The sequence below is a fragment of the Apodemus sylvaticus genome, chromosome 16, assembly GCF_947179515.1.
Source record: "Apodemus sylvaticus chromosome 16, mApoSyl1.1, whole genome shotgun sequence".
In the NCBI taxonomy this organism is placed as follows: Eukaryota; Metazoa; Chordata; class Mammalia; order Rodentia; family Muridae; genus Apodemus; species Apodemus sylvaticus.
Window position 1 is genome coordinate 27,962,098 of NC_067487.1, and position 25,491 is coordinate 27,987,588.

The following is a 25,491-nucleotide window of genomic DNA, read 5'->3' on the forward strand; positions in this document are numbered from 1 at the left end:
CATCCTCAAAAGAAATTCTGGGGGAATCAGTATCCCTGACTTCAAGTAATACTACAGAGCACTCGTGTTAAAAACTGCATGGTGTTGGAACAGTGACAGACAAGTGGAGCAATGCAATATAATTGAAGACCCAGAAATGAATCCCCACACCTATGGTCACTTGATCTTCAACAAAGGACCGGAAAACATCCAGTGGAAAAAAATAGCCTTTTCAACAAATGGTGCTGGTTCAATTGGAGTTCAGCATGCAGAAGAATGCGAATTGATCCATTCTTATCTCCATGTACTAAATTCCACTCCAAGTGGATCAAGGACCTCCACATAAAACCAGACACACTGAAACTAATAGAAAAGAAAGTGGGGAAAACCCTTGAGGACATGGGCACAGGGAAAACGTTCCTGAACAGAATACCAATAGCTTATGCTCTAAGATCAAGAATTGACAAATGGGCCCTCATAAGATTACAAAGTTTCTGTAAGGCAAAGGACACTGTTAAAAGGACAAAACAGCAACCAACAAATTGGGAAAGGATATTCACCAACCCTACATCTGATAGAGGGCTAATATCCAATATATACAAAGAACTCAAGAAGTTAGACCCCAGGGAACCAAATAACTCTATTAAAAAATGGGGTACAGGTATAAACAAAGAATTTTCACCTGAAGAAATTCAGATGGCCGAGAGGCACCTTAAGAAGTGCTCAACATCATTAGTCATTAGGGAAATGCAAATCAAAACAACCCTGAGATTTCACCTTACACTGGTCAGAATGGCTAAGATCAAAAACTCAGGAGACAGCTGGTGTTGGCAAGGATGTGGAGAAAGAGGAACACTCCTCCACTGCTGGTGGGGCTGTAAGATGGTACAACCACTTTGGAAATCAGTTTGGTAGTTCTTCAGAAAACTGGACATGACACATCTGGAAGACACTGCTATACCTCTCCTGAGCATATACCCAAAGGATTCCCTGGCATGCAATAAAGAAACTTGCACCATTATGTTCATAGCAGCCTTATTTATAATAGCCAGAAGCTGGAAAGAACCCAGATGTCCCTCAAAGCAGGAATGGTTACAGAAAATGTGGTATATTTAAACAATGGAATACTACTCAGCAATTAGAAACAATGAACTAACAAAATTTTTAGGCAAATTATTTGATCTGGAAAATATCATCCTAAGTGAGGTAACCCAATCACAAAAAAATACTCATGGAATGCAATTTCTGATAAGTGGATATTAGTTAGCCCAGAAGCTCTGAATATTGAAGGCACAAATCGCATAACAAATGACTTCCATGAAGAAGTATGGAGAGGGTCCTGATCCTGGAAATAATTGATCTAGCGTTGGAGGGGAATATAAGGATAGAGAAAAAGGAGGGAGGTGATTGGAGAATGGGTGGAGAGAAGAAGGTATATGGGACATGTGGGGAGGGGAGATCTGGGAAAGGGGAAATCATTTGGAATGTAAACAAAGATTATAGAAAATAAAAATATTAAAAAAGTGACCAAAAGGAAGGAAGCCATGTCTGATTTTACTGTGTCAATATTCTCTTTAACGTATGTGAAATGTTTCAATCTCAAATCTAAAATTTGAAGTAAATGTTCACTCTATTGTGAAGGCTTTCACTTCAAACATGAAGATGATATTGAGTTTCTAATCCTCTTGTCTTTATCTCTAGAGTGCTGGGATTTTACAAGTTAAGGTCTACAATTACTTTGTATGATTCTGAACAATGAAGCAAGGGTTTTATATATTCTAGAAAGTACGCTGCCAATTGAGCTCTATTCCCAAATATATTTACTATTTCTTAAGAAACTTCCCTCACTCTGTAAAATGTCTTGGACTATTGGAGAGATGGTGCAGGAATTAAAATTATTATTTTGGCAGAGGCCACAGGTTCTGTTCCCAGCATCCACACAGTAACTCACAGCTATCAGTGATTCCTGTTCCAGGATATCTGACCTCTTCTAAATAAACTTCTTGGCACTAGGCAGATGTCTGGTGCAGGCACATATGTACTGCCAACACAGTCTTGCATATGAAATAAATTTCCTTTTTTTAAAAATTAGACATGTCTAGATATTTATTCATTTAAATTCTCTCCAAATGAGTTATAGGTAAGTAATCTAAAAATTTACTGAAATTTTATGCTTTCATTAAACTTTTTATTTCTTTATTAATACAAATATCTTGACATGAAACTATTTTAAAGTCTCTAATATATAGATGTCTTATTAGTCATTATTACTTCAGAATAACTGACCTATCAAACATTATTTTCTATACACATAATGTCTATATGCATTTCCAAAATTTAGTGTTTATGACTAGAATAATTTTGGCATCTTTATCAGTTTTATTAAATTAATAACTTAGGTTTCTTGCCAGCTGGCTCAAAAAAAAATTCAAATTTAACTTTTTTCGTGACAACATGCCAACTAAAATCATTGTCCAAACTGTTTTGATTAAAAGTTCCTGATCACAGTTGCATAATGGTTTGTCCGCTATGAATGTGATCTAGGCTAAATTAATTATAGTGCATGAACTTAATCAGCTTCATCTTGTTTATACCCAGGCTTCTCTCCAACTCATCAAGGTCATTTTGAATTTTTATTCAGCTTTTAAATGTGCTAATTGTCCTACCAAATTGGTGTCATCAGCAAATTTAATAAGGATACATTCTGGTTCATCACCCCAATCATTAATATTAAAAACGTGTAATAGTAGCAGACTAAGTAGTGACCCCCGAAAGGCTGTACCGAGCACTTAAAGTTTCAAAGATGATGTTGTATCACAAATCCTTTGACAACTTGATGTTTTCCTTTGGCTAAACACTTGATATGTTTTAATTTATTAAATCATCATGTCATGTTTTTCTGTGTATAAAAGCTATCATCAGATATTTTGAACCTTGAAATTTAAAGTAGTAATTCTTAGTGTATAGTTTACTTCTGACATTAGCTCAATAACACTTTTATCTGAAGGGTACAGAAATAATGTATCCCACATACGTTCACTCTCATATGTTTTGGAGAGTTCTATCTTCACTGAAATGCTATGTATGTTATACCTCACTATTTTCCTGCATTGATGATTCATAGGCTCTGATCTTCTGATTCCTTGTGATTTTCCATTCCATCTTTATACACCCATACATGATCATATTTTACTACTTTCTGTTGGGATAATATTTCTAAATAAATATAAATATACCAAACTCATTAACAGAAGTTGATTTATGTAATTAAAAAAAAGATACATCTGTAAGGATCTGATATAATTTCAACACAGAAACATAACCATGATGCCTGTCAATATTAACATCTCAATTAAATATATTTTTGTTTACCTTTGAATAAGTGGGATGGAATATTTATTATCTAATCATCACATGTTTCTCTAATAAACCTCAAAAAACACATTTTTGGATCCTTGACTATATATGTCCACTGATACCCTTGGGTTCGCAGGACTCTTACCATAAATTAGTAACTTTCATTAACAGTGACACAATCTTATATTTCTGGATCTGTAAATTACATAATTGTAATTATAATTACATTGAAAAAATCTGGGCAGTAGTTAGTTTCTTTTTTTGATGATATGTTTGTTTTATTTATTGATTTATAACAGTATCTATCATAACGGATGTAAGCAAACATAATCATTTGGTGTAAACCTTCTTGTATAGAAATCCATGTACACAATCCCAAAGTTTTTGTTTTTGTTTTGTGAGACAGGCTCTCATTATGGAACCTGGGCTAGCCTCATAGTTTCTATGTAGGCACCATGTTTTCCTGACTTCAGTCTTCTTTTTTTTTTTTAATTTTATTAGTTTCATATCACTATACACCTGATTTGTGTTTCTGTATTAGTACTTTCCTTTTCAATTTAATTAAATCTCAGCCAATTCATTTAACCTTACTCTAATTTGATTATAGCTATTCCTCCTACTCACTAAAATATTATTTTCTTTTTTTATTCAATATATTTTTATTTACATTTCAAATGCTTTCCCCTTTTCTAGACCCCAACTCCCCGAAAGTCCCATCAGTCCCCTTCCCACCCTCTGTTTTTCCACCCAACCCTTCCCACGTCCCTATTATGGTTTTGCCCTACTTCACTGCTTCTTTGAGTCTTTCCAGAACCAGGGGCCACTCCTCCTTTCTTCTTGTACCTCATTTGATGTGTGGATTATGTTTTGGATATTCCAGTTTTCTAGGTTAATATTCACTTATTAGTGAGTGCATACCATGATTCATCTTTTGAGTCTGGGTTACCTCACTTAGTATGATGTTCTCCAGCTCCATCCATTTGCCTAAGAATTACATGAATTCATTGTTTCTAATGGCTGAATAGTACTCCATTGTGTAGATATACCACATTTTTTGCATCCAGTCTTCTGTTGAGGGATACCTGGGTTCTTTCCAGCTTCTGGCAATTATAAATAGGGCTGTTATGAACATAGTGGATCATGTATCCTTATTACATGCTGGGGAATCCTCTGGGTATATGCCCAGGAGTGGTATAGCAAGATCTTCTGGAAGTGAGGTGCCCAGTTTTCGGAGGAACCGCCAGACTGATTTCCAGACCACTATTACACCATAGTGATCTGATAAGAGGCATGGGATTAGTTCGATCTTCTTGTATTTGTTGAGGTCTGTCTTGTGACCAATTATATGGTCGATTTTGGAGAAGGTACCATGAGGTGCTGAGAAAAAGGTTATTTTCTTTTGCTTTAGGGTGAAATGTTTTATAAATATCAGTCAAGTCCAATTGGTCCAAAGCTTCAATTAGTTTTACTGTGTCCCTGTTTAGTTTCTGTTTTCCTGATCAGTCCATTGTGGAGAGTTGAGTGTTAAGAAACAGTATTCATACTTAGTTGGATCATGTTTATAAATCTCCATCTTCTTCCCTTGCTAAGGCTCAGGGAAGTAGGTGGAAATAATTTAAGAGCTAGAGGACAATGAGTAGAGCTGAGATGGAACACAGTGTGGCTTTTGAACCCATGAACTCACAGTAGGTGTGGTGGAGTGCAAAAATGATCATAAGATCCAGGCAGCCAAATGCTGGCACAGACCTTCTTCAGGCTTCATAATTGAATGAAGCATTATTGGCCCTTTGTAATTCCTGTGGCAGTAAAATTGTATTACTCCCATGGATGACACCACACCCATGACTATATAGAGAGTGTTAATAGAATTAGTTGTTCACTACAAAAAGAAATAACAAAAAAGAAGGAGTTGGTATTGGACATTTTGGAGGGAATTGGGGGGAGTTAAGTGGTTATATGGATTTGATCTCACATCCCTGTATCTATGTAGAAATTTCTCAACAAAATAGTCAAAAGATAATTTAAGATCACTTATTGCCAAATTAAGTTAAATTATGTACTTTCTAGATAGATATGCAATATGTGAGAAACTCTTAAAAATATTCACTGATTCCCTTACAATGGGGTATCTATTGAGCCTTCATAGGACCAAGAACCTATCCTCCCCTTTAAAAATATGTACACTGATGGAGATGTATTATTTGTTTAAACCAAAAATTCAACATTATTTGTAGTTAGAATACAGTATATCTTTGAATAAATTAATACCACCAAATGAAATATTCAACAGTATTTTTATTACTATCAAAATTACTTTTGTCATTTAGCAATTCATTTTCTTTTTTATTATTTTATTTAATCTTTTTTATTCTTTTTACACTGCAGATTTTATCTCCCTCCTGGTCCACCCTCTGACTGTTCCACATCTCATACATCCCCTATCCTGTCTCCACAAGGATGTCCCCATCCCCCACCCCCACCCCACTAGATCTCCCCCCCTATTCCCTTGGGCCTCCAGCTTCTTGAGGGTTAGGTGCATCTTCTCTGACTGAACCAAGACCTGCCAATCCTCTGCTGCATATATGCAGGGGGCCTCTTCTCAGATACTGTATGCTTCCTTCCTGATTGGTGGTCCAGTGCCTGAGAGTTCTCCGAGGGTTGAGGTTAATTGACACTGTTGGTCCTCTTACAGGGTAGTCCACTTCCTTAGCTTCTTCCTGTTTTTCCCTAACTCAACCTCAAGGGTCAGCAGCCTCTGACCCTTGGGTATAAATATCTGTATTTGACCCATCTACTTGTTGGGTCTTTTGGGGAGCAGTCATGACAGGCCAATATTTGTGAGTACTCCATTGCATCAGTAAAAGTAATTATATTCTTCTACACACAGAGATTTTAAAGTTAAACAATATATTAAAATATAATGAAAATTAGAGATTATTTAAATAATTTGATGTGTAGTTAAAAGAGCTAATTGTAAACAACATATTAATTTTGTAGAAATAAGTTCACATGAATGATTTAACTAAGTAACAGAAAGATATCTGAAGTTGGCAGTAAATAATGTATAATATAGGAAAATATATATAAAATAGTGAATGGTAGTACAAATTCTCAATTACAGTATTAGAAATACACATAAGTCAGAAAAATCCATTTCATTAATAGGATTATTAGAAATGCCAAAATGGTTATCATGAGAAAATTATACCTCTTAGCATCCCAAATATCACTAAAGTAGATATACTTAATAATATGACACATTTGGCTTCTTTTAGCCTTGAAGATCAGCACTTGGAAAAGCAACAATGAAAGGACATTGTGTTTCAATTCAAATGGTCATTAGCAATAAATTATGAAAAATTAATTGCTGCTGCTGTGAACCAAAGGTAAATGACATACACAGCTGGAGAAATATAAAAATTATCATTGTTTCTTTAAATTCTACAAATAGGACTAACATATGGTTCAACTACAACATCCAAGCTATATATCAAAAGGAAATTATGTGAATATAAAAATATTTAACTTTATGTTTAATTGAAATGCATGCTTTCTAAAATCAAAGTCCTTAAAATTATATTTACTGAAGACATTTATTTTAAAGCATAAATAGTACTCCATTGTGTAGATATACCACATTTTTTGCATCCACTCTTCTGTTGAGGGATACCTGGGTTCTTTCCAGCATCTGGCAATTATAAATAGGGCTGCTATGAACATAGTAGAGCATGTATCCTTATTACATGGTGGGGAATCCTCTGGGTATATGCCCAGGAGTGGTATGGCAGGATCTTCTGGAAGTGAGGTGCCCAGTTTTCGGAGGAACCGCCAGACTGCTTTCCAGAGTGGTTGTACCAATTTGCAACCCCACCAGCAGTGGAGGAGTGTTCCTCTTTCTCCGCACCTTCTCCAACACCTGCTGTCTCCTGAATTTTTAATCTTAGCCATTCTGACTGGTGTAAGATGAAATCTTAGGGTTGTTTTGATTTGCATTTCCCTAATGACTAATGAAGTTGAGCATCTTTTAAGATGCTTCTCCGCCATCCGAAGTTCTTCAGGTGAGAATTCTTTGTTTAACTCTGTACCCCATTTTTTAATAGGGTTGTTCAGTTTTCTGGAGTCTAACTTCTTGAGTTCTTTATATATATTGGATATTAGCCCTCTATCTGATGTAGGATTGGTGAAGATCTTTTCCCAATTTGTTGGTTGCCGATCTGTCCTCTTGATGGTGTCCTTTGCCTTACATATAGTATTTCAAAAAAATTCAGAGTGACCAAATATCCTAAACCACGAAAAGTTTAATTGTAGTCTCAGTTTGCTTTCTATTGCTGTGGTAAAGCACCAGATAAAAACCAACTGGAGGAGAAAAGGTTCATGAAAGGAAGTCAGAATGTGAGCTTAAGAGGCAGTAACCTTGGTAGAGGAATTGAAGCAGAATCCATGAAGGATTGCTGCTTACTGGCTCACTTTCCATGCCTTGCTTCTCATGCTTTCTGACATAACCAGGGCTACCTGCACAGCAGTGGTACTGCCAAGTAGACTATTTTCATAACATATCAGTCATTAATCAGAATAAACCACCACAGACTTGTCAGACAATGGTCAATCAGATATAGATCAACTCACAATTAAAGTTCTTTCTCCCAGATAAGTACAGTTTGTGTCAAATTGACAAAAACTTCAGCCAGCAGGCTACAATAATAAGTGTTATCAATCAGTTGAAAACTCTGTTTTTTTGTTAGAAAACTAGAAAGAATACAGATGTGAAAGTATATCTTAGATTTTTAAAAATGTAACCTTTAAAGTATTAATAAAGTAGGGATTAAACCTCATAAAATTTTCTGAAGTTATAAAAAGATGTCTGGGGAGTATGAGATTTGTTTAACATTTGTACATCCCAAATAAAAAAAAACAGCGGAAAATAAATTGGACAAATTTTACTTCTGAAAGAATCTTCTTCAATAAATTGTGCTGGTCTGGCTGGCAGTCTGTATATAGAAGAATGAAAACAGATCCATACTTGTCATCTTGCCCAAAGCTCAAGTCCAAGTGAATTAAAGACCTCAACATAAAACTACATACACAATCCATTCTTGTCTCCATGTACTAAGCTCAAGTCCAAGTGGATAAACAACCTCCACATAAAACCAGACACACTGAAACTAATAGAAAATAAACTGGGGAAGAACCTTAAGCACATGGGCACAGGGGAAAATTTCCTGAACAGAATATCAATAGCTTATGTTCTAAGATCAAGAATTGACAAATGAGATCTCGTAAAATTACAAAGTTTCTGTAAGGCAAAGGACACTGTCAATTGGACAAAATGGCAAACAACAAATTGGGAAAAGATCTTTACCAACCCTACATCCAACAGAGGGCTAATATACAAGGTATACAAAGAACTCAAGAAGGTAGACTCCAGAGAGCCAAATAACCCTATTAAAAATGGGGTACAGGGCTAAACAAAGAATTTTCACTTGAGGAATATCGAATGGCTCAGAAGCACCTACAGAAATGTTCAACATCCTTAGTCATCAGGGAAATGCAAATCAAAACAACCCTGAGATTTCACCTCATACCAGAGAAAACAATGAATTCATAAAATTCTTAGGCAAGTGGTTGGAGCTGGAGAATGTTATCCTGAGTGAGGAGACCCAATCACAAAAGAACACACATAGTATGCACTCACTGATGAGCGGATTTTACCCCAGAAACTCAGAATATCCAAGAAATAATCCATATATCAAATGATTCTGAAGAAGAAGGAAGGAAAGTTCCCTGGTCCTGGAAAGGCTCAGTGCAGCAGTGTAGGGGAATACCAAGATAGGGAAACAGGAAGAGGGTAATTGGGGAATAGGGGGAGGGAAGAGGGCTTATGGGACTTTTAAAGAGGGGGGAATCCAGGAAAGGGGATATCATTTGAAATGTAAACAAAGAATATATCGAATTAAAAGAAGAGAAGAGAAAGTTGAAAAAAGCCTTGAACTCATTGACACAGGACAGAAATGTCTTAAACAGAATACCAATGGCTCACATTCTAAGATCAAGAATTGTTAAATGAGTATAGGCTTTTGTAGTAGGATTTAATGATTTTTTGAATTTCCTCAGTTTCTGTTGTTATATCCCCCTTTTCATTTCTAATTTTGTTCATTTGGATACTTTCTCTGTGCCCTTTGGTCAGTCTGGCTATCTTAAGTTTATCTATCTTATTGATTTTCTCAAAGATCCAGCTCCTGGATTTGTTGATTCTTTTTATGGTTCTCTTTGTTTCAACTTGATTAATTTCAGCCCTGAGTTTGATGATAACCTGTCTTCTACTCCTCCTGGGGGAATTGGCTTCTTTTTGTTCCAGGGCTTTCAGGTGTGTTATTAAGCTGCTAGTGTATTCTCTCTCCATTTTCTTTTTGGAGGCACTTAGGGCTATGAGTTTTCCTCTTAGCACTGCTTTCATTGTGTCCCAAAGATTTGGGTATGTTGTGCCTTCATTTTCATTAAATTCTAAAAAGTCTCTGATTTCTTTCTTTATTTCTTCTTTGGCCAAGGTGTCAGTAAGTAGAGTAATGTTCAGCCTCCATGTGTATGTGGGCTTTCTGTTGTTTTTGTTGCTATTGAAAACCACTCTTACACCATACTGATCTGATAGGAGGCATGGGATTAGTTCGATCTTCTTACATTTGTTGAGGTCTGTCTTGTGACCAATTATATAGTCAATTTTGGAGAAGGTACCATGAGATGCTGAGAAAAAGGTATATTCTTTTACTTTAGGGTGAAATGTTTATAAATATCAGTCAAATCCAATTGGTCCAAAGTTTCAATTACTTTTACTGTGTCCCTGTTTACTTTCTGTTTTCCTGATCGATGCATTGAGGTGAGTGGAGTGTTGAAGTCACCCACAATTATTGTGTTAGGTGCAATGAATGCTTTGAGCTTCAGTAAAGTTTCTTTTACAAATGAGGGTGCCCTTGTATATGGCGCAGAGATGTTCAGAATTGAAATTTCTTCTTGGCAGATTTTTCCTTTGACCAGCAAGAAGTATCCTTCTGTGTCTCTTTTTATGAATTTAGGTTGAAAGTCAATTTTATCTGATATTAGAATGGCTATTCCGGCTCGTTTCCAGAAAACATTGGCTTGTAAAATTGTCTTCCAGAACTTTTACTCTAAGGTAGTTTTTGTCTTTGACACTGAGGTGTGTCTCCTGTATGCAGCAAAATATAGGGTCCTGTTTCCTTATCCAGTCTGTTAGTCTATGTTTTTTATTGGGGAATTAAATCCATTGATGTTAAGAGATATTAAGGAATAGTGATTATTACTCAACACAACTGGAGAATCTGGAGGAAATGGACAATTTCCTAGACAGATACCAAATACCAAAATTAAATCAGGACAAAATAGGTGATCTAAACAGTCCCATAACCCCTAAAGAAATAGAAGGGGTCATAGAAAGTCTTCCAACCAAAAAAAGCACAGGACCAGATGGTTTCAGTGCAGAATTCTATCAGACCTTCAAAGAAGACCTAACACCAGTACTCTTCAAACTATTCCAGAAAATACAAACAGAAGGAACACAACCCAATTCCTTCTATGAAGCCACAATTACGCTGATACCAAAACCACACAATGATCCATCAAAGAAAGAGAACTTCAGACCAATTTCCCTTGTGAACATCAATGCAAAAATACTCAATAAAATACTTGCCAACCGAATTCAAGAAGACATAAAAACGATCATCCATGATGATCAAGTAGGCTTTATCCCAGGAATGCAGGGTTGGCTCAATATATGGAAATCCATCAATGCAAACCACTACATAAGCAAACTCAAAGAAAAAAAAAACGACATGGTCATTTCATTGGATGCTGAAAAAGCATTTGACAAAATTCAGCATCCTTTCATGCTTAAAGTCTTGGAAAGAACAGGAATTCAAGGCCCATACCTAAACATAGTATAAGCAATATACAGCAAACCGGTAGCATCAAACTAAATGGAGAGAAACCTGAAATCCCACTAAAATCAGGGACTAGACAGGGCTGCCCCCTTTCTCCTTATCTTTTCAATATTGTACTTGAGATACTAGCTCAGGCAATTAGACAACATAAGGAAGTCAAAGGGATACAAATTGGAAAGGAAGGAGTCAAACTAACATTATTTGCAGATGATATGATTGTCTACCTATGTGACCCAAAAAACTCAACTAGAGAACTCCTACAGCTGATAAACAACTTCAGCAAAGTGGCAGGTTATAAAATCAACTCAAGCCTATACTCAACACAACTGGAGAATCTGGAGGAAATGGACAATTTCCTTGACAGATACCAAATACCAAAATCAGTAGCCTTCCTATACTGAAAGGATAAGCAGGCTGAGAAAGAAATTAGGGAAATGACCCCCTTCCCACTAGCCACCAACAGTATAAAGTACCTTGGGGTGACTCTTACGAAACATGTGAAAGATCTGTATGACAAGAACTTTAAGACTATGAAGAAAGAAATGGAAGAAGACCTCAAAAAATGGAAAAACCTCCTATGCTCATGGATCAGCAGGATTAATATAGTAAAAATGGCCATTTTGCCAAAAGCAATATACAGATTCAATGCAATACCCATTAAAATCCCAACTCAATTCGTCATAGAGTTAGAACAATTCTCAAATTCATCTGGAATAACAAAAAACCCAGGATAGGTAAAACTATTCTCAACAACAAAAGAAATTCTGGGGGTATCAGTATCCCTGACCTCAAGCAATATTACAGAGCAATAGTGTTAAAAACTGCATGGTATTGGTACAGTGACAGTCAGGCGGATCAATGGAACAGGGTTGAAGATCCAGAAATGAACCCACACACCTATGGTCACTTGATCCTCGACAAAGGGGCTGAAAACATCCAATGAAAAAAAGATAGCCTTTTCAACAAATGGTGCTGGTTCAACTGGAGGTCAGCATGCAGAAGAATGTGAATTGATCCATCCTTGTCTCCTTGTACTAAGCTCAACTCTAAATGGATCAAGGACCTACACATAAATCCATACACACTGAAGCTAATAGAAAAGGAACTGGGGAAGACCCTTGAGGACATCGGTACAGGGGGAAATTTTCTGAACAGATCACCAATAGCTTATGCTCTAAGATCAAGAATTGACAAATGGGACCTCATAAAATTACAAAATTTCTGTAAGGCAAAGGACACCATCAAAAGGACAAATCAGCAACCAACAAATTGGGAAAAGGTCTTCACCAACCCTACATCAGATAGAGGGCTAATATCCAATATATACAAAAAACTCAAGAAGTTAGACCCCAGACCACCGACTTCTCCCCGCTGACTGCCTGGAAGCCCCACTTGCCTCTTTCAGGACCTGAAGATGAGGTCGAATGTTTGTTTTCTTTGTGGGGAGGTTGCAAGGGCAGAAGGCAGATACCAAGAGACAAGGAGATGAGTGGAATTAGGGTGGGTGATGTAAAATTCACAAAGAATCAGAGTAGCAGGCTTTACACTTATCTAAATGAAAGCTCAAATTATTCATGAATATAAGTTACAAACTACTTTATTAAAACATACAAGCTTAATATTTGATTTCTGTATATAAATGCTATGCAGCATAACATTATTATATGTGGTCTGGTTTTTTAATTATGTTTTATTTGATTTATAGCAAAAGTTATATTTAGTAGACCTGAGAAAATGCCAATATCATAGATACAGTTTCTGGCAGATATTACATATTAATGTACATAATGAAGGTATTGCTTAATTACTAATCTTTTTGAGATATTTCATAATATAGAAATCTGGGATATAGATGATTGTGTGGCTTTTCTTAGGTCTTTGTCTTTATAAAGAAAGAATGAAATCTATTAGAAATCAGATTTTATTCTATTTCTGTGTTAATGTTTCATGTACTTGAATTAGACAATCAGCTTTTAAATTTGTAAGACATAGTAATTCTATTTGATTGTCACACATTATTTCTTTTTGTTTTTTGTTTGTTTGTTTTGATTTTATTTCTGTTTTCTCCAGACAGGGTCTTTCTGTGTAATAATCCTGGCTGTCCTCGAACTTGTTTTGTAGATCAGACTGTCCTAGAACTTATCCACCTCCTGCTGCTTCCTGAGTGCTGAGGTCAAAGGACTGTGCCACCATGACAGGCACCAAATTTTTTTTATATTAGTTTCCAAATAGAAATGGAGAGGTTGCATATTGCTCCCTTCTGTTCCTTACAGTGTTTGTCCCAGAGATTTTCTGAAGAAAGAGGGATGACAAACATGAAAAGGGCAGAGTTCATATCATTATACTGAACAGCCTTCAGCTCTGATTTCCTGCTCGCTCTCTCTCTCTCTCTCTCTCTCTCTCTCTCTCTCTCTCTCTCTCTCTCTCTGTCTCTCTCCAATCTCTCTCTGTCTTTCCTTCTCTGTCTTGCTCTATGATGCTGTGTCTCTGTCTCTCTTCTCTGTCTCTCTATGTCTCTCTGTCTCTCTGTGTCTCTCTGTCTTTGTCTCTGTCTCTGTCTCTCTCTCTCTCTCTCTCTCTCTCTTTTCTCTCTCTCTCTCTCTTTCTATTCCTCAGTCTGTCCCTGCCCTTCTCCTCTCCTCCAGACTCATTCACTCCTCCTCATTTCTCTTCAAGAAAGGGCAGGCTTCCAATTGATATAAAAAAAATCTATAGCAGATCAAGTTGCAGAAAGACTAGTAAGACCTCTCCCATTAAGGCCAGACAAGGTGACCCAGAAGGAGGAATGAGTTCCTAAGCATGGCTACAGAGTCCGAGACAGACCCTGCTTCTACTGGTACGAGTCCCAAACTAAGATCAAAGTTTACAACTGCAGCATATGTGTAGAGAACCTAGGTCAGTCGCAGGAAGGCTCCCTGGTTGGTGGTTTATTCTCTGCGAGCCTGTATGAGCATGTATGTTGATTCTGTGAATTTTTCTTATGTTATTTTTGACCCTTGGGTTCTACACTCTTTTCTTCCCATATTTAGCAGAATTTCCCAAGCTTTGCCTGATATACATACATACATATATGTGTGTGTACATACAATGCTTATGTATGCATTCATATTAAAATGATTCCATGTTTACATTAATGGTAGTAGAGAGAGATATATTAGTAACTATATAACAACGTTTCAAAGCTTTGTGTCATATTGGTTTTCAATTATGTGTAGCAAAATGCCTTTGTATGTATATAAACACATGTGTGTCAATTAAAAACGTAAACTACTTTACAAAGTGTTTCATCCCTACCATTTTGAAGATAACCAAATAGTAAATTATTCCACCATGTATTTACACAATTGTACTGGCTAGTTTTGTGTGTCAACTTGACACAGGCTGGAGTTATCACAAAGAAAGGAGCTTCAGTTGGGGAAGTGCCTCCATGAGATCTAGCTGTGGGGCATTTTCTCAATTAGTGATCAAGGGGTGAGGGTCCCTTGTGGGTGGTTCCACCTTTGGGATGGTGCTTTTGGGTTCTATAAGAGAGCAGGCTGAGCAAGCCAGGGGAAGCAAGCCAGTAAGAAACATCCTTCCATGGCCTCTGCATCAGCTCCTGCTTCCTGACCTGCTTGAGTTCCAGTCCTGCCTTCCTTTAGTGATGAACTGCAACATGGAAGTGTAAGCTCAATAAACCCTTTCCTCCCCAACTTGCTTCTTGGTCATGATGTTTGTGCAGGAATAGAAACCCTGACTAAGACACACAATTGTACAGTAATATGTATAAATGTAAAAACACACTAGTCTAAAGTGAGAGTTGTTTAAACTGAAATCCTCGCCATTGAAAGTTTACATTTAACTTTTACTTTGTAATACATACTCATGACTCAGATATATAAGGGTATATTTTAGAAGATAAGCATCACCAGGCAGTAGTGGTGCATGCCTGTAATTCCCACACTCTGGGAGGCAGAGGCAGGCAGATTTCTGAGTTTGAGGGTACCCTGGTCTACAGAGTGAGTTCCAAGACAGCCAGGGCCAGGGCTACACAGAGAAACCCTGTCTTGAAAAAACCAAAAAATAAAATAAAATAAAATAAAATAAAATAAAATAAAATAAAATAAAATAAAATAAAATAAAATACCAAAAAAAGCTATGCATCATAATTTTTGTGTAACCTGAGGAAATATAGACTCATACATGTTTAATTATGTAAAACTTATATTTTCTCAAAGATACTGTTGCTAGGATGAATTTTAGTGTATTTGTATGTCACACATTGCCTGAAGCTTGACAACTTTAAATGTTTTCCCCTTTCCAGGTCTCCCCTTTGGAAACCCCTGTATCCCATCCTCCTCCCCTGCCTCTATGAGGGTGCTCCCACACCCACCTGCCCACTCCTATCTCCAGACCCTGCCATTCACTTACACTGGGGCAGGGATCACCCTAGGGCTCAAGGGCCTCTCCTCCCACTGATGTCTAAAAGGCCATCCTCTGCCACATATGAGGCCAGAGCCATGGGTCCCTCCATGTGTATGCTTTGGCTGGTGGTCCAGTCCCCAGGATCTCCAGAGCTGAAGGTCAGTTGACACTGTTTGTTCCCTTTATGGGACTACAACCCCCTCAGCTCCTTCAGTCCCTTCCTCAACTCCTCCATAGGGACCCCGCCCTCAGTCCAATGGTTGGCTGCTAGCATCCACTTCTGTTTTTGTCAGGATCTGGCAGAGCCTCTCAGGACACAGCCATATCAGGTTCACATCAGCAAGCACATCCCTGCATCCACAATAGCTTCCAGGTTTTGTGACTGTGTAAGGGATGGATCCCCAGGTGGTACAGTCTCTGGGTGGCTTTTCCTGCAGTCTCTGCTCCATACTTTGTCTCCATATTTTCTCCTGTGATTATTATGTTCCCCCTTCCAAGAAGCACTGACACATCTACACTTTGGTCTTCCTTCTTCTTGGGCTTCATATGAACTGTGAATTCAATCTTGGGTATTCTGAACTTTTGAGCTAATAACCACATGTCAGTGAGTGCATACCATGTATGTTCTTCTTGGAACTGAGTGACCACATTCAGGATGGTATATTCAAGTTTCATATATTTGACTGCAAATTTCATGAAGTCATTGTTTTTAATAGCTGAGTACTAGTCCATTGTGTAAATGTACCACATTTTCTGTATTCATTCCTCTGTTGAGGGAAATTTGGGGTGTTTTCAGCTTCTGGCTATTATAAATGAGGCTTCTTATGAATATAGTGGAACATGTATCCTTATTACATGTTGGAGCATAGTCTGGGTATGTGCCCAGGAGTGGTATAGCTGGGTCCTCAGTAGTACTATATTCAATTTTTTGAGGAAATTCCAGACTGATTTCCAAACTGGTTGTACCAGATTCCAATCCCCCAAGCAATGGAGAAGTTTTCCTCTTTCTCCACATCTTTGCCAGCATATTCAAAAACCTGAGTTTTTGACCTTAGCCATTCTGACTGGTGTGAGGTGGAATCTCAGGGTTGTTTTGATTTTCATTTACCTGATGACTAAGGATGTTGAACATTTCTTTGGGTGCTTCTTTGCCATTTGAGTTTCTTCAGTTGAGAATTGTCTATTTAGCTCTGTTCCCCATTTTTTAATTGAGTTGTTTGGTTTTCTGGAATCCAACTTCTTGTGTTCTTTGTATATATTGGATATTAGCTCTCTATCAGATGTGGGATTGGTAAAGGTCTTTTTCCAATCTGTTGGTTACTGTTTTTTTCCTATTGACAGTGTCCTTTGTCTTACAGAAGCTTTGCAATTTTATGAGGTACCATGTGTCAATTCTTGATCTTAGAGCATAAGCTATTGATGTTCTGTTCAGGAAATTTTCCCTTGTGCCCATGTGTTAAAGTTGTTTCCCCATTTACTCTTCTATTAGTTTCAAAATATCTGGCTTTATGTGGGGGTTCCTAATTCACTTGTACTTGAGCTTTGTACAAGGAGATAAGAATAGGTCAATTTGCATTCTTCTACATGCTGACCTCCAGTTGAACCAGCACCAGTTGTTGAAAATGCTGTCTTTTTCCATTGGGCAGTTTTAGTTCCTCTGTCAAAGATCAAGTGATCATAAGTTTGTGAGTTCATTTCTGGGTCTTCAATTCTATTCCCCTTATCTTCCTGCCTGTTCTGTACCAATACCATGCAGTTTTTATCACAATTGCTCTATAGTACAACTTGAGGTCAGAGATGGTGATTCTGCCATAAGGTTTTTACTGTTGAGAATAGTTTTTGCTATCCTGAGTTTTCTGCTTGTCCAAATTTGAGAATTGGTCTTCCTAACTCTATGAAGAATTGAGTTGGAATTTTGATGGGGATTGCATTGCTTTTGGCAAAATGGTCATTTTTACTATATTAATACTGCCAATCAATGATCATGAGAGTTTTATCCATGTTCTGAGGTCTTCTTCGATTTCTTTCTTCAGAACTTGTAGTTCTTGTCATACAGTTCTTTCATTTGTTTGGTTAGAGTCACACCAAGATATTATAGATATTTTTTGTGACTATTGTGAATGGTGTCATTTCCCCGACTTCTTTCTCAACCCATTTATCCTTTGAGTAGAGGAGAGCAACTGACTTGTTAGAGTTAATTTCTGGCCACTTTGCTGAAGTTATCATGTTTATTAGTGGAATTTTGGGGGTCACTTAAGTATACTATCATATCATCTACCCATAGTGGTATTTTGACTTCTTTCTTTCCAATTTGTGTCCCTTTGACTCCTGTTGTCTTCTAATTGCTCTAGCTAGAACTCCAAGTACTATATTGAATAGATAGGGAGACAGTGGGTAGTCTTGTGTTGTCTTTGATTTTACTTGGATTGCCTCCAATTAGTTTGATGTTGGCTACTGGTTTGCTGTTTATTCCTTTCATTATGTTTAGGTATAGTCCTTGAATTCTTGATCTTTCTAAGGCTTTTAACATGAGGGGATGCTAAATTTTGTCAAATGCTTTTTCAGCTTCTAATGGAATGTGATCACGTGTTATTTTTTCTTTGTGTTTGTTTACATAATGGATTACATTGTTGGATTTCTGTGTATTGAACAATCCCTTCATGCCTGGGATGAAGCCTACTTGATAGTGGTAAATGATGTGCTCTTAGATTTGGTTTGTGAGAATTTTATTGAGTATTTTTGCATTGATATTCACAAGGGAAATTCGTCTGAACTTCTCTTCCTTTGTTGGGGCTTTGTGTGGTTATGGTATAGCATAACTGTAGCTTCATAGAATGGATTGGGTAGTGTTCCGGTTGTTTCTGTTTTGTGGAATAATTTGAAGAGTATTGGTAATAGATCTTCTTTGAAGGCCTGATAGAATTCCTCACTAAAACTACCTAGTCCTGGGCTTTTTTTGGTTGGGAAACTTTTAATGACTACTTCTATTACTTTAAATGTTAAGCGTCTCTTTAGATGGTCTATCTGATCCTGATTTAACTTTGGTAACTGAAATTTGTCTAGAAAATTGTCCATTCCATCCAGAAAGAAAACTTTTTTAATTAAAGATATGTGTTTGAAACAAGCAGAACAACAATTATTGCCACAGTAAGGCAATGTGATTGTTCCATATCAAACTTGATACTATTTTTACTTACATGGGGTTTGGCACTTGTTGATAACACTATCTGAACCAATTTTATTGTAATAGTCTGGTAATTTCTCTCAAGTGTTTGAAGGAGGAAGAAAAAGCCTATATTTTGTGAAATAAATTTGTTTATGACTCTATTGATTTGACTAAAATGAAAAATTGTCTAATTGTAAAATAAAATGTTCACAGATTGTACTGGCTGGTATTGTGTGTCAACTTGACACAGACTGGAGTTATCACAGAGAAAGGAGCTTCAGTTGAGGAAGTGTCTCCATGAGATCCAGCTGTGAGCATTTCCTCAATTAATGATCATGGGAGAGGACCCATTGTCGGTGGTGTCATCCCTGGGCTGGTAGTCTTGGGTCCTATAGAGAGCAGGCTGAGCAAGCCAGGGGAAGCAAGTCAGTAAGAAACATCCCCCCCCATGGCCTCTACATCAGCTGCTGCTTCCTGACCTGCTTGAGTTCCAGTCCTGACTTCCTTTGGTGATGAACAGTTGTGTGAAAGTAAAAGCTGAATAAATCCTTTCTCCCCAACTTACTTCTTGGTATGATGTTTGTGCAAGAATAGAAACCCTAACTAAAACACAGATGAAAGAATGACTAGGTGAATTTTGAAAAATAATCATTACTTGAAACTAGCACTGAATAATTATATTTATCAACTGATGGAATTCAGAACTTACAACAGTTCTTTCCAGGGACATCTTTAATAAGATTTTAATGGTTTTATTCAGCTATTGTTGTTTTCTTTTGAAAAACATTTACTTTGTATTTATTTTTAACACTTCAATATTACTTAGAAAATTGCAAGCTCTGGGATTTTTTGCAATTCTTTTAATATTGCTGAAAGCTGTACTGTTGTAAAAATTATTCAGATTTTTCTACCCTGCTTTGGATCATTTCATTCCCTGCTAAAAGACACAAAACTTTTACATGTGTAATAAGCCTTAATAGAAATAGAGATTGGCAGATTTCAACCTTCTAAGCTATTTTGTCTATGACCCACTCAATACTACCGAGTTATAACATGGCATACTCTGCCAGGGCTGCTCTTACTCCAATTAGCCAGCCCTTTTGCCGTGTTTTCATGATTCACCTACCCCATGGCATTTTCTCCTCTCTCCACCCACTCCCCCACCCCCTTCTTGTTCCTGCCTCTGACTCCATTGCCAGGGAACTGAAGCATTTTCTTTTCTTTTCTTTTCTTTTCTTTTTTTTATTTTTTATTAAATATTTTCTTAATTTACATTTCAAATGTTATCCCCTTTCCTGCTTTCCCCTCCAAAATCACCCTATCCCATCCCCACTCCCCTTACTCACTAACCCACTCCCTCTTCTCCGTCCTGGCATTCTCCTATACTGGGGCATCCAGCCTTCTCAGGACTAATGACCTCTCCTCACTTTCTTGACCAACAAGTCCACCCTCTGCTTATTTCTGTTCTGCCCACCTAGAAGCATCTAGAGGCTTAGCTAGAGGCATCTTTATCCAGCTAATATTTTTAAATTAAGGAACAAGGTTACATATTATCACTTGGCAATGCAACAGACTAAACCTCAGTACTTTCCTCTTTACTTTAAAATGAATTTTTTACATGCATTTTTGTCAGTTCTGCACAAAGTAAAAACACAAAGAGCTCTTAAAGATTGTGGCAGAAAAAATAGCAAGACTATTGATAATAAATATGTGTTAGCATTGTGTATTTTGGTAACATAAAAATCTGCTTAAGTTAACTTTTTTAAAGTTCGAATATATTTTGACAAATATATCTAAAACCATAAAAGCATCCTATTTAAATATTGATTTTATGCAAACTGTGCTATAACTTGACTGGCACTTCAAATCCACAATTTTGGCAGAGATTGGGAATAATATCATCATTAGAAGCTACACTGCACTTACCGTTGTTATGAGTCATTGGATAATAAAAGCTCAGACAACAAAAATTTGCATTTTGGATTATAAAATGAGTCCACCAGTTACTTACAATAACCTGATTGATGGAAAGAATTATTTCAAATAAAATGTTGATGACTTAAACTATACCAAATTTAGCTGAACGTAGTCAAAGAATGTCTCAATGTGAACAATTATTTGAGGAACTAAGAGATTCCAGGAAAAATGGCAGAGAGCCTTTTACCTCAGGTGCATTCTATTCTCAGGATTTTTCTTTGAAGTAATTTCATAGCTCCTGTGAGAAGCATATATGTCCCACATATAAGCAATGCTTATTTTTGGTATATGTCAGATCACAGGTACAGAATGCAATATGGCAAAAGGATATTCCAGGTGCTGTCTTTGCTGATTCTGAATCTGGAAATGGCCTTCTGCCTTGCTTTTGTGCTTCCCTAGATATAATCTATCTATACTATGTACTGGGCAATTGTATTTAAATTAGTCTGTCCTAAGAAAGTTCTGAAAAAGAACTTCTCAGTTATCATTATTTTGTGTTTAGTGACATTTATTTACATGATTTTTCCGATCATGCTTTCTAATCATATTTTTCTGAAGTCAAACAGCATTCCCTGGATTGTTGTTTTTTTTCTTCTATCCATGCTTAAATGTACACTGAAAAGTCTATAGCATTAGACTGTAGATCTCCCCATACTTTCATCCTCAGATGCCATGCCATGTCTCGCAGACAAGTTCTGCAAAGATTAGTGAAAGTCAATAAAATTAAAGCCACAGACACTGTACTTTATGATCTTAATGTTCAGATGCATGCATATACAGTTCACTAGTTGCATGCACTAGATGCTAGCTAGTCTAGACTGATACTTTGTTCTAGACCTCTGCCAAGTTGTTATGAGCATTTTAGCATGACAAAAATCAGGTTTATACTCCTTTTAATCCAAAGCAATATTTTCATAGTAGAAAAGTAGATGATACTTGTAAATAAGAAAACCTGGAAAGTCAACTTGAAAAACTTAATAGTAACAAATTATATAGTAGTAAAATAGAAATATCATTGCTCAGGGGCTTAGAATCTTAAAGCAGTTTGGTAGAATTTCTGGACTAAAACATTTTAGAATAATAAATAATGCTTATTTAAAAATGTCACACACATAAAGTACAATTCACATTCTGTATTTGATTCTTAAAAAGCAATGTGTTATTTTTATAATACTTCTTTAATATACCAAGATAAAAATTCATGAAATGTGATAACATACAATATCTATTTTAAGTGTCTATAAATTAGATTTCTGACGTTGGAATTATAGAAATGTTTTATTCTTTGGATGCCTTACAGAAGAATTTATTTTTAGAGCATCTTCCATGAGGCTCCTGTAACCCAAAGTTTAGGGGTTGAATGTCTTACCTCTGTTTCAGTCATCAGTGTTCAGGAGTTTGGATGATAAACCTCCTCAAGTCATTGCCTCAAGGAGTTTGTGACTACACAGAAACATCACAGAAAAATCATTGGTAAGCTTCCAATATTGAAAATCTAACTTGGTCACATTTTTTTATCTTTTTATGCATATTGGAGGAAAAAACAAGTTTCAGACATTTAGATGTTGGTAACTTTACTCAAGCATTTTTTTTTTGCCACCAAAGTACTAAAGGTCTTGAATGAAAAACAAGGTTTCTGAACATCTAAATATGAGGTATATGGCCATCTATGTTCTATGATTGTGTTATATTTACAAATAATTAAGAGTTTTAATTTTTATTTATTGTATTTTATTTTCTATATTTTTATATTCTATATTTTCTATATTTTCATGATCTATTTTTGTTTTTTCTAATTTATTCATGAAACATATTTTGATTCTTTCCTTTCTCCTAAGCCCTCTTAGAACCTGCTATCACACTGCTGCCTACACAGCACTATGTTCTTTCTGCCTCATGTCACAATAACATCAAAAGCCAAAACAAAATCAAGCAACCAAACACAAAATACACAGAAAGAATATAACAGAGTGTCTGCTTTATGTTGACCAACTGTTGTTGGAGCTAGAACCTGCTCTGGAGTGTGAATATTTTGCCAATAATTGATACTTTCTTTCCAAAACTTGGTAATAAAAATACTTTATCAGTTAGGGTTGGGAACTGTGAACTCTTGTCCCTATCAAATCTGCTATTTTGTATAGTTTCACCACAGGCAGGCATTACCTAAGCTGTTAATGTCTCTGTATGTTATGTTTATCAGATCTGTTGTGTCTAAAAGGTGCTGTTTTTCTTACAATTATCTTCATGTCTTATCTCTTACCATCTTTCTACCTTATCCTCCACAAAGCTAACTGACAATTGAAGTGAGGAGTGTGATAAAGATATTCCACTTAGGGCTGAGTGCTGAAGTCTCTTATGTTCTGCCCATTATGTAATTCAGGACCTCTATGTTAACTTCTACCGACTGCAAGAACTTTTCATGGAGAGGGTAGAGCAATGCCTTGATCTATGGGTATAACAAAATATCCTTAGGCATCAGGTTATTGTTATATCAGTTTTACCATAACAATATTGTTTTTAGCACCATGACCCATAATAATCTGATTTTTGGCTACATTGTGAATGTCAGAAATGGGGTTCATCTCATGGTGTTGGTCTTAAAACCAATAATAGTAAATGTTGTCCTTTGTATATGCTTTATTCTCATTTGGTTCCATCTAGAAGTACCAGTTTTCTAATGGATGTTCCAAAAAAAATTGATGATGCAAACTTGAAATGTATCAAGTAAAGAAAACAATGCGTATTTTGGAAATATTCTGAAACATCAGTTCCATTTTTATATTCATATTTACTTTGCTTCTGTTGAGAATGTCATATATTAATACTTCATCTACAGTATTTATATTTCTTCCTGTTACACCTTCAGTTCCTTCTATGTGTAACCCTCTCTCAAGTTTCTGACTTCTTGAGATATTGTCACATATAAATGTACACACACAGACATATATACACAGACATGTATATATTTTACATATTTGTATTTATTTACATCAATTTATATAACATACATAATAAATCATACATATTGTATATGTCATATGCATATGCATATACATATGCACATATTATACATATATAATATACATCATACACACACATATCATGTATATACATGTATATAGATTAAATACATATACACCATGTACATATATGCATTTGCATATATATGTACATATATATGCCATTTTCATGTTGCTAAATACATATACACCATGTGCATATATGCATGTGCATATACATATATGCCAATTTAATGTTGCTACTATGCACATACATTTAATAATATTCACTAGGAATCAAATAATACACCAGGGACAGGTAACAAACGAAAACTTGTTCCTATTCTCTGAGCAGACTGCATTCCTTCATCTAAAATTGATACCCTATATAAGCTTCCACAATTCACTTTGGCATTTCAACTGATGCATTCATTATAATGGCCTTATTTTGGTCATTAAACATATTATTAAGATTACTTGGGTTCAGTTTTCCTGTCATACACAGATGACAAATTCTCCCAGAAGACATCTTGGTACTCTTGATCTTAAAATCTCTCTATCCCATCTTCTAAAATGTTCCCTGAACCATAACCTATAGTGACTGTGCTGTAGATATATCAACTTGGGCTGTTCACACCATGATTACTTGCTTTCTCTATTTATATTTTTTCTTTTCTCTTTTTAATTGTTATTTTATTTATTTATATTATCCCCCTTCCTGGTTTATCCTCCCCAGCCTCCCTATCCCATCTATGCCTCCACCCTGTTTCTATGAGGATGCTCTCCTATCCACCCACTCCTCCTACCTCACCACCCTAGCATTCCCCAATGCTGGGGCATTAAGCCCCAGGACCCAAAGCTACCCCTCCCGTTAATTTATAACCAGTTGTTGATATCTGCAATGATTTTAAATGATTACAAAAAGAAATGCTGTTTTGGCACACCTTGAAAATTACACTTTTCTGAGGGTATGCGCATAAATATTTCAAATACATTTATAAGATATAATGATTTAGAAAAATAACAATGGTTGGTACTTCCTAATGTTTGTGAGCCCTCTGCTGATTAAGATTTGTTTAGTTCTCCTATACTAGATAGACATGGATTTCATCCTAATTTGTGGGTCTTACACTCTGCTAGATAAAAAGGGCCACTGTTGTTTGTGCTAGGCAGCTTTTTACTGTGTGACTAATAAGCTTTACAGCTCTATAAGACTAGTGGTTAGTTACTTCCTTTGTAGCTAGCAGACCAACTTTACGTGCTTTGAGGAATAGATCTCAGAGAGGCAGCTTTTGAATCACTTGTAGTTCATTTCTCCAACTATTCTGTTCACAGTATGCGCTTACTTCAGAAATTGAGTTGTATCTTCAAGCTTGGGGCAGCAGATATGGACAATGACCACCAGATTTAGGTATCCCTCAATGGAAGAATGGATGCAAAAAATGTGGTATATCTACACAATGCAGTACTATTCAGCTATTAGAAACAATGAATTCATGAAATTCTTAGACAAATGGATGGAGCTGGAGAACATCATACTAAGTGAGGTAACCCAGACTCAAAAGGTGAATCATGGTATGCACTCACTAATAAGTGGATATTAGCCTAGAAAATTGGAATACCCAAAACATAATCCACACATCAAATGAGGTACAAGAAG